Genomic DNA, 6447 nt, shown 5'->3' with positions numbered 1-6447 from the left:
ATTTTGAACACATATTTATTGAAATGTCCTTTAACTAGGAAAAATATGTTTTCATGAAAAGTCAACCTATTTTTGAAATTTTGACCAAGTCTCAAGAATTCCAAAAGCATGTAAGTTTGTATCAATTTAAAACCCAATTTTGCACTCATATGTTTCAATATAGCTATACCATAGTAAGTAAAATATAGAATTGTTTTCAAAACATTTAAAATATCCAACTATGATCTATGGGCAAGATTCCCATTAATTAAACATTTGCTTTCCCCATAGTTAGTCTATGATTACTAACAATTTGATACATATCATAACTCATCAAAAATGCCATAAGTATATGTGAATTATTTGTATCATCCTAATATCTCACATTTATGGTTAGAAAAGAAGACAAGTCATTGTGAGATAAAGATAACATCTACTAAGCCCTCTTGATCATGAATCTCTATCAAGGCTAAGTGCTCCCCCTTAAGGTTTCAAGTCAACCATTTTTCAAAGATTTGAATTATGATTTCCATGATTGACTTGACCCAAAATCCTCTAATCCTTAAGGATTGATTTTGGTACCCAATAGAAATTCTTTCTAATTGGGTTAATCAAGTACTCTTTGGGGATCCATTTCCTATCTATGGTCTTTGTCTTGGATTGCCCCCTAGCAAGTAGACAATGATAGGTCTTTTCATTGTTTGGTTCATTATATCCTATCCCATTTTTCTTAAAACTTGCCCTTTGGCTCCCAATGATCATATTTAGGGTTTTAGAGCCAATTTCAAATTTCCTAAGGGCATTGGTAAGGTATTCTATCTTTTCCCTTAATTCCCTATTTTTTTCTTCTAAACATGATACATTTGAACTTGAAGAAGAAGAAGAAGCATGCATATCATTGTCCTTAGAAGACATGAATTCTAATTTTTCTTCAAGACACATAATATCATGTTTCAAGGATTTATTTTTCCTTTTTGCCTTAAACAAGTCATCATTTGTGCTTGAAATAATTTTAATTAAAATATGAGGAGAAAGATTATGTACCTCACTTACCGAGAAGTCCGAATCCGAAGCTTGACCTCCCCCTTCACTTGAGCTCCCCTCTTCATCTTCACTTGAGCTCCTTCCTTCTTCTTGCTCGGATGAGGTGGAGGCTACATCATCAATTCCCATTAAAGCAAAATTTACTATATGGTGCTCTTCTTCCTCCGATGATGATGAAGGATCATCTCATGTTGCTTTTAGGTTTTGAGCCTTCTTCCCCTTTTCTTTTGTCTTCTTCTCCTCCTCCTTCTTCCCTTCCTTCTTCTTCAAGAGAAGGCAATCATCTCTCATATGTCCCTCTCCTTGACAATTGTAGCATTTGATCTTTCTTCTTCTACTCTTGCCCCTTGAACTTCTCCTAGCATGTGATTTGTTAGAAGAAAAAGATTTAAATGCTTTTCTCATCTTCCTTACCATATATGCCTCTTGATCGCTATCCATTGAGGCACTTGACTCCTCGGAATCGGAAGATGATGGAGATGGGTCTTTCTTCTTCTTGCCCTTTCCCTTGTTTGCCACAAGGGCTACTCCTCTTGATCTATGAGCTTCTCCATCTAATCCTTCAACTCTTGTTTCGTGAAGCTCCATTGTTGAGAAGAGTTCATCTAGAGAGGATTTCTCTAGATCCTTTGATATGTAGTATGAATCTACAATGTAGCTCCAAGTTGTGGTTCTTGGGAAAGCATTTAGGGCTTTTATCATCATGTCTCGATTTGAAAGTGTCTCACCTACACTTGTTAGCCCATTAATAATTTTATTAATTCTAGAATGTAAAATTGATACCTTTTCTCCTTTCTCAAGCTTGATATTATTGAGTTGAGTTCGAAGGAGGTCTCTTTTTGGTTGATCCACCTTAAGGGATCAAACCCATTGAGTGTAAGTGGGTCTTCAAGGTGAAGACTGACATGAATGGTCATATGCATACCTATAAAGGTAGATTGGTGGCTAAAGGATTTAAACAGATTCATGGTATATACTATGATGAAATCTTTTCACTAGTTGCAATGCTAAGTCCATTCGGATCATGCTTGCTATTGCTGCTTACTATGATTATGAAATCTGGCAGATGGATGTCAAAACCGCATTTCTTAACGGAAATTTACTCAAGGATATGTACATGACACAACCTGAGGGTTTTGTAGATCCAGAGCATGCTGGAAAGTTTTGTAAGTTACAAAGATCCATTTATGGATTGAAGCAAGCTTCTAGAAGCTGGAATCTTCAATTCGATGATACAATCAAAACGTTTGGTTTCATTAAGAATGAAGATGAACCTTGTGTCTACAAGAAGGTTAGTGGGAGCACATTTATCTTTCTCATATTGTATGTAGATGACATACTACTCATTGGAAATGATATCCCTACTCTTTAGTCAGTGAAGACTTGGCTTAGGAATTATTTTTCAATGAAAGACTTAGGTGAAGAAGCCTACATTTTAGGTCTTAAGATCTATAGAGATAGATCTAAGAGATTATTTGGCCTAAGCCAGAGTACGTACATTGACAAGGTGCTTAAACGTTTTGCTATGGAGAATTCCAAGAAGGGATTCCTGCCTATGTCACATGGTGTGAGTCTTTCGAAAACTCAATGTCCTTCTTCTAAGGTAGAAAGGGACCACATGGATCAAATCCCTTATGCATCTGCTATAGGGTCGATCATGTACGCCATGCTTTGTACTCGCCTAGATGTCTCGTATGCGTTAAGCATGACGAGCAGATACCAGTCAGATCCAGGTGAAGGTCACTGGACATCAGTCAAGAATATTCTTAAGTACTTGAGAAGGACTCAAGATTATTTCTTGATATTTGGAGGCGATGAAGAGCTTGTTGTAAAGGGTTACACTGATGCTAGCTTCCAAACTGATAACGATGATTACATATCGCAATCAGGGTATGTATTTTGCTTAAATAGTGGTGCTGTGAGCTGGAAGAGTTCGAAGTAGGACACAGTCGCTGATTCTATAACAGAAGCTGAGTACATTGCTGCATCAGCTGCAGCAAAGGAGGTTGTTTGGATTAGGAGGTTCATTACAGAGCTTGGTGTTGTTCCTAGTGTAGCGAACCCAATAGACCTCTATTGTGATAACAATGGGGCTATTGCACAGGCTAAAGAACCTCGCTCTCATCAGAGATCCAAACACATACTCAGGCGATTCCATCTCATTCGAGAGATCATCGATAGAGGCGATGTAAGGATATGCAGAGTCCCAACCGATGCTAACATTGCGGATCCTTTGACCAAAGCTTTGGCACAGGGAAAGCATGATGGTCACACTAGGTCAATGGTTATTCGATACCTCAGTGATTGGCACTAGTGCTAGTGGATTGTTAGTATTAGCCCTATTACCAATTATGAGATGATTGTAAACGGTTCATTTTGTATCATATATCATTATTAATAAAAAGCAAAGGTTATGGTTATTATATTTATTGCAGTTCAGTGCCGATTGAATAAATATAATAATGTCCTTGGGAAGTAGGTTCTTATCTACAATAATCAATTGATGGATTGATAGTGAGATATTGTAGAGAACACTACTCTTAACTATTCCTAGTCGAGCATTAATATACAAGGATAATATTAATGCGTTAAGACTAGCATGTAGGTCAACGGATGACTTGATCTCACAAGTCTTGGATATGAGATATCAGGTTGACACATGGGTATATATTAGAGAATATATACTGAATGACCCGTCATGAGAATGTTTCATGGATCGTCGTATGAGTGGCATAAACATTCTCATGTGACTATTGGTATGAATAGTCCTTAGACCTGAAGTCACTACGGTTCCCTACATAAGGAGTTATATACTTTGGTATCGTCAAATGTCACCCGTAACAGGGTGGACTATAAAGTCGATCACTGGGTATACAATAAATTATGCGGAGGGATGTGAGTGATGTAGATGGGATCTATCCCTTCCATATGACGAAAGTGATATCTGTGGGCCCCTTGATTAGTAGGACACAAGAAAGCATGACTATGCGCAAATGAGTCAATATGATATATTGAGCTTGTTTGATTGAGTGTGTCTACTTGGAGATCAAGAAACACAAAGATTGATAAAAGGATGACATGGTCTATGCCTCATTGATCAATCTAGATATCAAGGATAGAGGGACCAAGTCATATAACATGATAGCCACGGAAAGGTTAGGTCGGATAACGACTTTCTTATCACTTGGGTAGCAATGATGCCTTGCTAGATGTCACTCATTGCTTATGTATTGCAAATGTTGATTTGGATACATTGCCAACGTTACGAGAACCTACAGGGTCACACACAAAGAATAAGTAGATATGGAGATGGGTATTTTAGTTTGACTAAAATACAAAGGATATTTAAGAATAGTGGGTAGATCCAAAGTGTTGGTGTCATCTTAGTGGTAATTGGCACTAGTGCTAGTGGGAGATTATTAGTAATTAGCCCTAAGAGCCAATCATGAGATGATTAGGCTTTTTGGATTAATCATTGAGTTAGACTCGAATGAACCCACTTATTGGATTAAGTGTAATCTGAATTAGACTCATTGAGTTAGACTCAAATAGATCCAATTGTTGGATTTAGTCCAATTATATGGGAATCAATGGGTTAGACTCATTGGGTGAACTTGAGTTCACCAAGGAAGTTGAATGGTCAAAATTGAACCATTGGATTGGATGGTTAATTTTGAGCCATTGGATTAGAAGATGAAAGGTCAAAACTCTTGGTATTCCATGGGATGGATATAAATATCATTGGATGATATTTTTCATAAGTTTTTCATCACTTGAGAAGGTGAAAGGTCTCCTTGATCTTCTTCTTCCTCCTTCCCTCTTCTTGGCCGAAACTCCTAGTTGAAGTTGCTAGCAGAAGCTTAGTTGTTTTGATCTCCATCTTGTTGAGTTTGTGAGACAAACAAAGGCAAGGCTTGTTCGTGTGGATACCGTAGAGGCGCGAACGCTTGATCGTGCTGTGATCTGAGCTATCGGGAGATCGTGAGCACGCTTCAAAGGTATAACTCTATCATATTTTTAGATCTAACTTAGTATAAGATTATGTTTCCCTTCGCATGGATCTTCTGGAGGAAATAGGTTTTTCTGCTGCGCATTTGCGTGTTTAGCAACCTATTCCCTTACACATTCCCTTGTGGAATATAGGATCGATATATGTAAAATTCTATTTCTGTCACGGATCGTATCCTTGCGAGGCATGGTGTTATTGAAGGACCAGAGGCGCAGCGGAAAAGGAAGCTCGATGGACCCGACGGCATGAACCCTAGGGCTGGCAGCACGCGAAGGACAGTGATGGAAGAAGCCATAATAGTTGGAAATTAATTTTCATATTTATTGCTTTTATTTACTGTGATGTGTGTGTGTATGTGATGTGTGCTTGCTAGGTTAATATTCCTCACCTTAAATAACTAAGTTGGAGAGGGATTAGTAGATAAATTCCACGGTCTCTATTACTAGTTTGTAAGTGATACGACAAACTTGCATGTTGACTCTGAGTGCCTCCCTCCCTATCGGATGAGTTTGTTTGCAGATCACTAGATCAAACTTCCTTTATGGATGGTTATAGGAAATTGATTAGGAGCGTGTGATCTTCCCCATCGGAAGGGGCACAATCTTATTTAATGAACTAAGTATCAAATAATGGTATATACTTATGCGCATTTAATAGTATCCTCCCCATCGGAGTCACTGCTATTATTTGTGTAACTGAAGGAAAACCAACTATTAATTTATCATAAAGAAAGGTTGACAATTGATAATAAAATTAAAACCCCCTCTTACAAATATATGATTTTGTATACGTCCACACTATCATGGCATATAAAATTCACAGTGTTTGAGGTAATTTTATTTGTCAGGTTGACAAGATAATAAAATTAATGGGTAAAACCCCTCTTACAGATGTTTGGATTTGTATACGTCCACACTATCATGACATACAAAATTCACGGTGTTTGAGGTAATTTTATTTGTCATAAAGAGAGATTGACAAGATAATTAATGGGTAAAACCCTCCTCTTACAAATGTTTAAATTTGTATATGTCCACACTATTGTGGCATGCAAAATTCATGGTGTTTGAGGTGTTGATGAATTTAAATGATATTGTTTTGAGGAATCAATATTATTTTAAATTCAAAGTTTTGACCAAATATTTGATCAAAGAAAGACCAACTATTAATTTTATTGGTCATAAAGTTAGGTTGACAAGACAATAAGATAAATCACTGGATTTTGAGGTGTTGGTCTTGACCAAAATATTTTTGGAATTCTTAGGATTTCAAATGTTTGTCAATCTCCTAGCTGTTATACTATAGAATAGACTTGGTAGTCCCAATAATGATTGGAAATAAAACTTGGACACTAAGGTGGACTGTCCTCTCAGAACTAAGAACAATAAAGGTGTTTTTTTAGTTGTTGAAATATG

Source organism: Zingiber officinale, chromosome 11B (genome assembly GCF_018446385.1).
Source record: "Zingiber officinale cultivar Zhangliang chromosome 11B, Zo_v1.1, whole genome shotgun sequence".
Classification (NCBI taxonomy): domain Eukaryota; kingdom Viridiplantae; phylum Streptophyta; class Magnoliopsida; order Zingiberales; family Zingiberaceae; genus Zingiber; species Zingiber officinale.
The sequence above is the reverse complement of the archived record's forward strand: the minus strand, read 5'-3'. Positions refer to the sequence as shown.